Source organism: Lissotriton helveticus, chromosome 9, assembly GCF_964261635.1.
Source record: "Lissotriton helveticus chromosome 9, aLisHel1.1, whole genome shotgun sequence".
Taxonomy (NCBI): Eukaryota; Metazoa; Chordata; class Amphibia; order Caudata; family Salamandridae; genus Lissotriton; species Lissotriton helveticus.
In genome coordinates this window covers 1,029,067,590-1,029,080,041 of record NC_136070.1, presented here as the reverse complement: position 1 = coordinate 1,029,080,041, position 12,452 = coordinate 1,029,067,590, and positions in this window count along the sequence as shown.

Sequence of the window (12,452 nt, the reverse complement as noted above, 5' to 3'; positions counted from 1 at the left end):
GGTGAGTGTGCTCAGAAAGTCATGAGAGTGTCCAACATTCCCCATAACCTGCATGCCATTAGTTGAAACAAGCTTTCTAGGAGTAAGCAATCGCAGTCTCCTCCCAGATTCAACAGAATGTTCAGTAGGTGGGGGAGATTGATCAGTGAATCTGAAGAATGTCCCATCAGAACCGGGAGACATAATTGTGACGTTCAGATAATCGTGACCAAAATCAAGTAGACTTCTTGTCTCGTCACTTGGACCTTCATCCGTACAATCAAATCAAATAGGGAAAAGGTCTAGTTGGTCTTTGGTGTCCACACATAATGGAAAGCATTCATTTGTGCTGCCTGCAGATCCAGCTTCCAACAGTAATACCACAGAAGCTGGTGGTCCAGCCTGAAGGCACATAAGTAAGTGTGACATGGACTGCAGGCATCCATGAGTATCTGAAACACTCCTGTGTGTAACTACCAGGAGTGTGCATACTAAAAATGACATGATTGCTAATTTCCTGTCATTTTGTGACATTCAAGAAATTCTGAAATTTGTGCCAAAAATCTTTGCCCATTTCCACAAGGAGATTAGAATTTTTCGTCTGGTGATTTATAAAGTGTACTGTTGAAATGTTGTCCATTCTGGAAAAAACACAACATTTTGCTTTTTTTGTCCCAGATTTGGTGGCAAAAGATCCTGCCAGAAGTTCCAAGCAGTTTATATGTATACCTATTTCCTCCTCTGACCATTCTCCATCTGTAGAACAGATCAGTTTCCACATCTTGTTCCCCAGCCTGACCTCCTGGCATCCAAATGATGATCAGATCTGGAGGAGAACCATAGACTGCCCTGCCATTCCATGCTTTTAAGCCCCCAGTGAAAACCTTCCAAGGCACTGTCTATTAGTACCACTGATGGTGAATAGCGCAAAGCTCTTGTTTGGCATGCGATATTGGGACACTGTATTGCTCTGATCCTGTAGAAATTAAGGCAGCCATGTAGGGTGCACTCCAACTTCTCTTGATTAATCACAAAGCCTATTTCTTCTAACAGAGAAACTGTTAGATGAGGATGCATTGACAATACGCTGGAGCATTGGTGCATGATGACAATAGTGTTGAGGTAAACAATCAATCTTACCCTTGTTTTATTGAGTAATTTCCCTACTGGTCTCAGGATCTTTATGTAGCATCATAGTGCTGACAAAAGGTTGAAGGTAGAAATTTGAACTCATACATTCTCTGTTCTCTATTGAAACTGCTGGAATCTGCAATGTAGTTGAGACAGTGGTATTGCCAGGTACGTGTCTTTCAGGTCCAATGATGCCATCTAATCTCCCAGTCTGCATATTCCTTAGTAGATGAACTCTTTCCATTTTGAAGCATAATATGATCATACTTGTTGAAGTCTTGGTATTTTATTAGCATGCAGAAACCCATGTTTTTTTTGTACTATGAACATGTTGCTGATGAAGCTTGATATTGAACATATCCATGGAACAATCTATGATGCTTGACTATTTGACTCAGTTGCTTTAATTGATTTACACATGCTTGAATCTAAATCATGTATTCATATATTAAATACAATGTGCTGTCTTTTAATGCATTAACTCAGAGGTCTTCAATCTGTGGGGTGTGACCCCCAGGGGGGTCGTGGAGTCCTTGGAAGGGGGTCGCAGATTCTGTCAGAGCATGCAGTTCCTGGCATCGGGCTGATTGAGGGTGCTCACGGCAGAGGCCTAATTCACACCGAGGGGGGAAAACATCAAAGCCTCATTAACAAGTAAAAGGTCTTTTAAAGACCTGTGAAGTACTCAGGTGTGGCTTTTAGTGTCCCTGAAGCTGTTTCAGCAGGGCTCACATACACAAGGGGGGGTGGCTGGGGGAGGAGGTTGTAGCCCTTTGAGTTCAATGGACGTTGAGTGCCTGGAGCTGTGGGTCCCGCCAGTAAAGCACATGAAAGGCCCTCTCCTCTGCCCCCCTCTCCAACACGTCCCATAAATCATTGATTCAAGTCCCAGGAGCCCTCATACCTGGAGAAATGTGCCAGAGTCTGTTCTTCACCGTGAGATGTTGTTACAGCCTGTCTGCCCACGCCCACAGCAGGGAGGCGCAGAGGTGGCCTCCCATGAGAGAAGTAGGAAAAAGATGCAGAGAGATACTGACCCCCCACCCCAGGAGAGAGGCACAGAAAAGGTGGGTGGGTGAATGATGGGTGTATAGATGGATGAAAGGGTGGATGGATGAAGGAGGAATTTATGGATGGAAGGATGAAAGGGTGGATGGATGAAGGATGGATGGATGTAATGATGAAAGTGTGGATGGATGAAGGATGGATGGCTGTGTGAAAAGGTGGGTGGATGAATGATGAGTGAATGGATGAATGGATGACAGGGTGGATGGGTGAAGGATGGATGGATGGATGGAAGGATGAAAGGGTAGATGAATGAAGGATGAATGTATGGATGGATAAAAGGTTGCATGGATGAATGATGGATGAATGATGGATGAATGATGGATGGATGGATGGATGGATGGATGGATGGATGAAAAGGTGGGTGGATGAATGATGGGTGAATGGATGGATGAAAGGGTGGATAGATGAAGGATGTATGTATGGATGGAAGGATGAAAGGGTATATGGATGAAGGATGGATGTATGGATGGATAAAAGGTTGCATGGATCATTATGGGTGGATGTGTGAAAAGGTGGGTGGATGAATGATGGGTGGATGGATGGATGGATGGAAGGGTGGATGGGTAAAGGATGGATGTATGGATGGAAGGATGAAAGGGTGGATGGATGAAGGATGGATGTATGGATGGAAGGATGAAAGGGTGGATGGATGAAGGATGGATGGATGGATGTGTGAAAGTGTGGGTGGATGAATGATGGATGGATGGATGTGATGAAGTCTAACAGGCGCATTTATGCTTGTCGATAGTTGTTGATGATGAGGAGTACGAGTTTCTAGAAACCTTTGTTGGAAGGGGGTCCTTAAGCCTAAAAAGGTTTTACAAGGGGGTCTCGGCATCAAAAAGTTTGAAGACCTCTGCATTAACTTGACTTCTTTAGGCCTGTACTTTCTTGTAAGTTTGTGAGAAGAATTTTTTTTGTGCTTCTCGCTCATGTAACTTTCTTGTACTCTCCCATGACATTCCTGTAGTGTAATGATATATATTGACATATCTCTATGGACACTACCTTGTGACACACTCTCTTGATATTAGCACACGGGAAGTTGCTGTAATGAATGGCTCTTTGTGGACTAATATGTGTCTTGAGAATGGAAAAATGCTTCTCATGATCAGCATGATAAAGAATGCTAATGTATTCACTCTTGCACCTTGTGAGAGGATGATGATCGCATATGGATCAAACGAGGATGGTGTGACAATTGATGTCATCTCCGGACTTTTTGAACTGTAATAGTGATTTTCTGTGCAAAGGGTAGAGAAGATCTTGGGAGAGAAGATCTTGGATGAGCAAGACCTTGAGCAGCTTGCACATGAGCCATTTCTTCCCATTGTTGTGCCTGTTCGCTTTTGCCTTAGCCTACAGACATCTAGATGGCGGACTTTGACCAGATCATATGTCTATGCTGGGAGAACTCTTGCAAAGTGTCCCCTGCTCTTGCTGTTGGCAGGAACCCCTTGCCTTGCGAACTTTCTTTGGACTCCTTGCCTTAACCATAAAATCCCAAATGCCCTGTTGAGCTTATCCTTTAAGGTGCCTTCCTAAAAATCTTTTCCTATGGACTTAAAAGTTATTATTCTCTGTACCCTACTTATGTGTAGTTTTATACTACATCTGTAAGTGTATTCTGAGACTTATTACTTAACTCTTTGAGATACTGATGATTGCCGTGATTTCTCGATATAATAACTAATTGAAACGTGAAATGTTGTCTGAGTTCTTCTAAATTCTATTAATGCTCTTTCCACAGAGACTGTGCATACATTATCTGGAATTCTAATATATATCATATATAGTCATAGATCATTTTTAGAGCATCAGGTAATACTACAAATGGTCTGTAAACCAACAGCAGAACTATTGGTCTTTGAGATTCTTCTAAACTTCTTCAGGAGGTTTGAACTTCCCATTACAATCCTATATATCTACAGCATGGTCCTGATATATTTTAATCTAATTTGTAATTTGTAAGTTGGTTACCAACTATTAGTCCTCAGTGTGTAGCCAACATTCGACACCCTGGATTCCCAATTCCCTCAATGCAATGAGCATGGTCCATTGAAGGATCAAAGCCACTATCTGTGTGACTAAACATTGATATCCACATAAATAATAGTCAAGCCTTTATTGGGCCCAGGTTAAACGCAGGCTCAGGGTGATTCCATCAAGTACATTGTATCCTACGTCTGAAAGACATACTATCCTCCCTGAGTTCAGAGGAACTCTAGCTTCAGTTAAAAACACTGTAAAACATCTTATACAGCGAGGTATTTGGAATATGCCAGTCATGGCTAAACGAAGAAAATCATAATTGCATCTGTCAATATTTGTGATTTAAATGACTCCCAAAAAAGAAGGCGAATCAGCCTTGATGTCCAGTTTTTGAAGGCAGATATCCTATGCCTTCAAGAAACGCACATTGAGGGTAGCAGGAAGGGTGTTTTGGAGATAGAGGGATATCAACTTATCACTCATACGACACAGGAAACTCAGACAAGAGGGGTGGCGATTTTGGTCCAAAAGGGATTAGGAAGCTATCATCGTAGTCTTGCTGATAAAATGAGAAGATGGGTCATTGTGCAAATGTGTTTGGATAATAGGACGTATACTCTTTGTGTTGTGTATGGCTCTGTGCTGGACGACCCTACTTGGTTTGATTGGCTAAAAGTGGAGCTTGTGGGGTGGCCTCTTCCCCTGATACTTTGTGGGGATCTGAATATTAACATGGGCTGCTCGGTTAGTACCCAAAAGGCTCTGTATCACGGGCGGAAACTCAGAGTTTTAAAAGCATTTTGTCAACTTAGATCACTGCACGGGCTTGTAGACGTTTGGGCAGAAAAAATGCGTTCTGACCCTGGTTTTACATATTTCTCCGCACCGCATCAAATGCATGCTAGACTGCATTACTTTTTTGTCTCACAAGAACTGTTGGCTGGCTGATTGATAAGTACATTTCTGAAAGTTATGTCAGACCATAACCCTCTGGTTATGGAGTTAGGAATTTGCGGGAAATGCTCGCCGACACGCTGGACATTCTGTAGGTCTTTATTATGTGAAGAGGGCTACATACAGCAATTGAGGGATTGGATTCCGAGGTTTATCAAGGAGAATGTAGGGAGTACCAATATCAGTATAGTATGGGACACACTGAAGACAGGGGTACGAGGAGAAACCTCTAGGTATGGCTGGGAGGCGCAAAAAAGGGAAAAGATCTTATTACACTCATTATATGAGAATCTGGAGAATGCAGAAGATGATTGAGGTATTAAGTGCCAGGGGAGGCTCGGAGGCAGTACAATTAAAGATCACCATTGCAAGATACGCCATTACTGAGAGATCGTTTACCAAAGCGGCTGGCACATATCTGGCCATGGAGAAGTAGATTCTAGGAAAATAGTGAGAGAGCGGGCCATATGCTGGCTATGCGCACAAGGATAAAAACAGTGCAAACCCAGGTCAGGGAAATTAGAGATCCAGGGGCTGGTTTGTTAAAGGAGCCAGATGCTATCCTCGCTGCATTCAAAATTTGTTATCAAATGCTATATACGGAGGATGTTCAGGTTGAGTGCCAGGAAATGAAAGATTATTTAAGGTGGCAGGTATATGACTGAGGACAAAGGTATCCTAGACGCACCAATTACAATGGACGAAGTGAGTGAGGCTATCGACTCCCTGCCACCGGGCAAGGCCGCTGGTAGTGATTTAATTCGAGGGGAATTTTATTAAAAGTTTAAGACCCAGCTTCTCGCACTTATGGTGGAGGTATTTCATAGAGCACAATTAGATATGGCTGCCCCAGACTCTTGGAAAAGTACTAACATTATAGTTTTTCCAAAAAAGGGCAAACCTACTACAGAATTGGGGTTGTATAGACCAATCATGTTGGTAAACAGTGATGTGAAAATGTACTCAAACATTTTAGCAAAAAGGCTAGCTATGGTTATTCATAAATTGGTTTCTCCCTTTCAACATGGGTTTGTACCCGGTAGGGGGAAAACCGAGCATATTCGACGTATAATTACCCTTTTTGACTATGTGAAGGTGGCAGGAGACCCTATGGCTGCAATACTACTCGACGCCGAAAAAGCGTTCGATAGGGTCTCCTGGCCCTTTCTATGGTTGATCATGGAGAGGAAAGGCCTTGGTAAGGGCTTCATTGATGCAGTTAAATGTATATATTAAGAGCCTGTTGCCAGGATAGCTATGATTAATTAATTCCTTATCGGATGTAATTAAAATCACCCGTGGCACCCGGGAGGGGTGCCCCTGTTCTCCGCTCCTATTTGCTTTGTACATAGATCCTCTAATTCATAAAATAGCAGAGAATAACAGGATATTAGCAGTCCGGTGTGTAGGTGGGGATACGAAGATACTTGCATATGCAGATGACCTTGCTGTAATAACAGCCAATCCACAGGAGGCTATTGAGGAGGTTGAAAGGGAGACCGAAGAATTTGGAAAAATCTCAGGGTACTTTCTTAATAAAAATAAGACAATGTTTGTTAAAAATGCTAAAGCATGCCTGAATGATATACGGCTTGTGGACAACGCTAGGTATTTAGGGGTTGAGATGTTCGCCAATGTGGATGAGATAGTTCAAATCAATTTGGAGCCTTTGTTGCAAAGGTCTCAAGCTGAGTTCAATAGAATGAATTGTCTGCACCTTACACTTCTGGGAAGAAGTAATGTCATTAAGATGCTACTTCTTCCCAGAATTTTATACTTCTTCAGGGCCATCCCTGTGGAAACAAATAAAATTTGTTTTTGGCGTTTAATCAATTAATCTCTAAATTTTTGTGGGCTGGGAAACGCCCTCGTAGAGCACTTAGATACATGACTTGGCCGAAAGACAGGGGGTGGTCCGTTCCCAACTTCCAGTTATACTATTGGGCGGTCACATTACAACATATGCCGGAACTACAGGGGAAGGTGAGAGGGACACTAGACGAAACACCTTATACTTCTATATACAGCCTAATAATGGGAGCAGAGGCTTATGGGTGCTTTATGCGACATATTGATTATTCCTACCTGAAAAGAGTGAAGTTTAAAACGATGTTAGGTGCTTTTAAGATTTGGACCGCAGTGTGGAAGAAACTTAAACTTAACAGGATACATAGATATACACCCCTAGAGGATACTGATTTATTGCCTGATATCTTCCGGGATGGTTATATGAAGGAATGGATGGCTAGAGGGATCAGATATATAGGTGATCTTATGAAGGATAATAATGTGCATCCGTTTGATGTAATCAAGGAGAAATTTGGGATTGACAATAACTCTTTCTTCAATTTTTTACAACTGAGAGATTTCCTAATGAGGAAAGCTATTATGGGCTTTAAAGTCCCTTTACTGGAGCTTGCTTTAGGGGCCTACTCGCCGATTTTGAAATTTTATATAGCACTTAATAATGAAATGGAGGATGACCTAATAAAGCACACGGATCGCCGGCAGGAATTGCTGCAGGCAGTGGCAGGGGATTGTGAGAACTCCTTATCACTGGGCCAGACGGTGGTTTGCTCAGCCAATCTCCAAGTACAATGTTTTAAAACGTGGCAGAATTTATATATCGCTCCAGCAAGAATTTCAAAATGGGGAGGATCTATATGTATACACTGTTCTCCCTGTGGTTGCCTTGCTGCAGATAGTGTGATTATGTTTGCTACTTGTCCTAGATTGTGCGCCCTGCAGGCAGAAGTGGGCAAATATATCAAGAATATGTTTGGGTCTAAGGTTGTTCTAACACCGCAAGTCAATGTATTGGGAATAAGCCATCAAGAAATGCCTGCTCCAAGACGGGCTTCGCTTTTCGCTGCGATGGCTGTGTTCAGGAATTGTATAGCTACTGTATGGCTTGACAAAGAACCCCCCTCAGTACACTGCTGGCTTGGGAAATTTTTAGTCACATCGTTGGGAGAAAGCAGTTTTTTTACGTTCGGGTGCTAAAAAAAAGAAAAGGGGGTTGGAAATGTGGGGCCCAGTCACTAATTGGATTAATGAGGTTTCAGTTTGATATAATTTAAATTATGTTAGATAAATCACTTGGGAAAGTGTAAAAATTGGTTATGAATTATTGGTGTGCTGTATCAAATCTAAAAGTTTAGACTAGATCATATTTAGAGTTAAATTGAACTCTCTGTCTGCCTTTGGGTCTGGGGGAGGGGAGGGTTGGGTGGGAGGGTAGGGTGGTTGGGTGTTAATTTTATTTTCTAAAACTGACTCTTTAAGCATACATATTGTGTACTATTAGAATTGTAATAGTATTTATTTTTCTTGTCTGTGACATTTTGAAGTTTGCTTACTGATTGATAGTGAAGCAAAAATGCATCACAAATGTAGTCACTTTTTCTGAGCCCTTTACTATCACTTGTTCCTTTTTGCCTTTGTACTCATGACGGTGTGTAAGAGGTCAGATGTCTCTGATACAGTTTGAACTAACTAGCTCAACTGGTTATAAGACTGACACATACATATCCCTGACACTTTAAAGTGTTGCTAATAATTTTCTCTTAGGATGTTATTGAAAATGACTGCTGTCCCAAGTCAATGAATATTGAAAGTGGGTATTTAGTCAAAATTTCGAGTTGGAAATGTCGACTGACACCTATATCGAGTTTGAAAAATATGACACAGAAATATCGACTGCAAAAATATTGTGGTCAAGAATATTGATTTTAAGGTAAGAAATATTGGGGCTTATTTATGAGCCCTTGCGTCACATTTACGCCGCTGGTGCGTCACTTTTTGTGACGCACCAACAGAGTAAAAAATGTGCCTTGTTGCACTATATTTACAAAGTGACGCATCTAGGTAGATGCGTCACTTTGTAAACCCCTGCGCCACATTATACCTGCGCCAGGTATAATGTATGCAAGGGGGGTGTTTTGACGCAAGAAAGAGTCATAGAAGTGACGCAGTGAAATCTATAAGATTTCACTGCGCCATTTCTTGGACGCTAATGCATCAAAATCTAAAGCCTGCCTCATGGCAGGCGTAAGACTGACGCAGGCACTAACAACATGGGACTTGCCCATGTGAAAGTACACATTGCTGGAGTTGCGTCACTTTTGTGACACACTCCAGCAATGCGTCACTTTTGCGCCTACAGATACGACAAAAATACTGACGTATCTGTAACTCCTTGCGACATGATGCGTCATACTGTAAATATGATGCATCGTTAGTGTCGCAGGGAGAGCGCAGTAAAAAGTAACGCATCGTTGTTTTCACACAGCGATGCGTCACTTTTCATAAATGAGGCCCATCGATTTTAAAAATATAGAAGTCAATATTGTTTTCAAAAATATAGTTGTTTAAAATATAAATTTTTTAATTAGTGTTATGTATTTTAGTATATATTTTAAATGCATGTGATGTATTTTTTGTCTAAGCCTTGTTTATGTTTTTCAATATATGTGTTCATTTTTTTGTAATTATTAATTTTACTTTAATTATATTTTGCATGTTTTAGTTCCGTAGCGGGTTGTGGGTTTATAGGGGAATAGGGTGGGATGTAATTTAACTATAATAAATTAATGTATATTTATTATTTATTCATATTTAGTTAATTGAGATATAATAATGTTAATTGTGTTTGTAATTTTTTTGGGGTATATTTTATGTGTGGGTTGTGGAGTTTATAGGGGTATAGGGTGGGAAGTAATTTATTTTTAATTAATTAATAATTCATTGTTAATTAATATTAATTAATTGACAATTACTTATAGTAATTGTGTAATTAATTTTAGGTGTGCGTTGTGGGGTTTATAGGGGTAAAGGTTGCAAAGTAATTCATTTTTCATTAATTAATAATTAGTTAATTAATATTAAGTAATTGATAATTGAATATGGAAATTGTGTAATTAATTTTAGATGTGGGTTGTGGGGTTTCTAGGGATAAAGGGTGGGAATTAATTAAATATTAGTTGATAATTAAAATTAATTAAATAATTGATAATTAATTAGGATTTTTTTTTTTTTTGTATGTGGGTTTTGGGTTTATAGGGGTGAAGTGTGGGAAATAAATTAATTTTACTTACTTTATAATTAGTTGTTAAATACTATTAGTTATTTCATTGATTTTCATTTAGTTGTGTAATTATTTTTTTTACATTTCTTTGTAGTTGTGGGTTACGGGGATTATAGGAGTAGAGAGTCGGAAGTTAATTAGGTTATGTTTTTTAACTTGTTTTTTAATTAAAATTTGTTTATTTGATAGAATAGAATTATATTAATTATCCAAATATTTATTTTTGATGTGGGTTGTGAGTTGTGTGGTGTTATAGGTAGGAAATAAATAGGCTACATTTATTAAATATTTAATGCTTTTGTTAATAAATAATTTCAAAACATATTTATTTGCTTGAAAATTATTTATTTATTTTATTTAATATAATATTTATAGGTATTTGTGATATGTATTTAACATTATAATATGTTTCTATTTGTTATATTTAATATTACATATATTTATATTTAAAATGTTTACATATATATATATATATATATATATATATATATATTACCTACTGGCGGTCGCCAGTAGGTATATATAGTTAGGATTTATTCTCTATGGGTTTTTTGAAAATTCTATGTCTAATAACTTTGGCGTTTGTGGACGGAATTGGCTGAAATTTTCAGGAAAATGGCACATTTTGTTTCTGAGCAGCCCCTGCAAATTGGGGGGGGGGTTCGTCCAGGGGGGGTCGAGAAAAAAGGGGGGTCCCAAAACGTGTTTTTAACATTGAGTTTTCCATAGGGCGGTTGGCCTCACTTTTAGCCCGAACGGCTGAATGGATTTGCACGAAACTTGGCAAAATTGTAGGGACTGGTAGCCCGATGTGCCTTTTGTAGGTCTCAATATATGTGCTACAGTGGATTTTGAGAAATTAACGTTTAAAAAAAGATATATATCTGTAACAGCGGACCGGGCAGCGCTCCAGGATGCGTACTTTTCGCGCAACAGAGCTTTGTGAAGCGAAGCTGATTGGTTCTCCGGCGTCTGTCAACATTCCAAACAGTCCGTAGCGGCCGCCATCTTGTCTCTCGGTAGGATCGAGAGACAAGAGGAGGCCAAAGCGAAGGGGCAAATGACCATAAGGGGGAATAGTAGATCCTCGCTGACCCCCTAGGTTTGATGTGGAGGTTTTAAAAGGGCCCCGCGGGGCAAAAAAAAAAAAAAATAATAATAATCGAACGGCTGAATGGATTTGCACGAAACTTGGCAAAATTGTAGGGACTGGTAGCCCGATGTGCCTTTGCTAGGTCTCAATATATGTGCTTCAGTGGATTTTGAGAAATTAACGTTCAAAAAAAGATATATATCTGTAACAGCGCACCGCTTCGCGTACTTTTCGCGTTACGGAGCTTTGCGAAGCGAAGCTGATTGGCTCTCCGGTGTCTGTAAACATTCCAAACAGTACGTAGCGGCCGCCATCTTGTCTCTCGGTAGGATCGAGAGACAAGAGGAGGCCAAAGCGAAGGGGCAAATGACCATAAGGGGGCATAGTAGATCCTCGCTGACCCCCTAGGTTTGATGTGGAGGTTTTAACCTTTTGAATGCTATGGGGATTTTTCCCCTGTGCTGGAAAATCATGATCACCATTATTCATGACGAGCTGGGCTCGTCATGAGCGTAGCAGGAGGCTACTGCATGACGAGCCCAGCTCGTCATGAGCGTCGAAGGGGTTAAAAGGGCCCCGCGGGGCAAAATAAAAAAATAATAATAATAATCGAACGGCTGAATGGATTTGCACGAAACTTGGTAAAATATTAGGGACTGGTAGCCCGATGTGCCTTTGCTAGGTCTCAATATATGTGCTTCAGTGCATTTTGAGAATTAACGTTCAAAAACAAGATATATATCTGTAACAGCGCTCCGCTTCGCGGAGATAAAATTATATCTGTATTACCTAGCTGTTGCTAACACCAGTTAGCGACGGCTAGTAGGAGATAGCGACCATCTTGGGCCCCACTTTGCATGTGAGTGATATTTATCACTAATGACATGCAAAGTGGGCATGCCAAGATGTTAGCGACTGGAAACAGTCGCTAACATCGCTATCTCCTATTATCAACTTTTGGAAATATTCGAGATAAGCGCGAATATCTCCAAAAAGTAACAGCTGCCCTGAGCAGTTCTTAGCCATGTTATCCAATGGGAGGTGGATAACATGGCTAAGAGCATTAGCTCGGTAATGCATGAATATCGCTGAGTTTTCAGCGATATTAATGCATTGCGGTCGTTTTTTATCGTATTTGCGATAAACCTT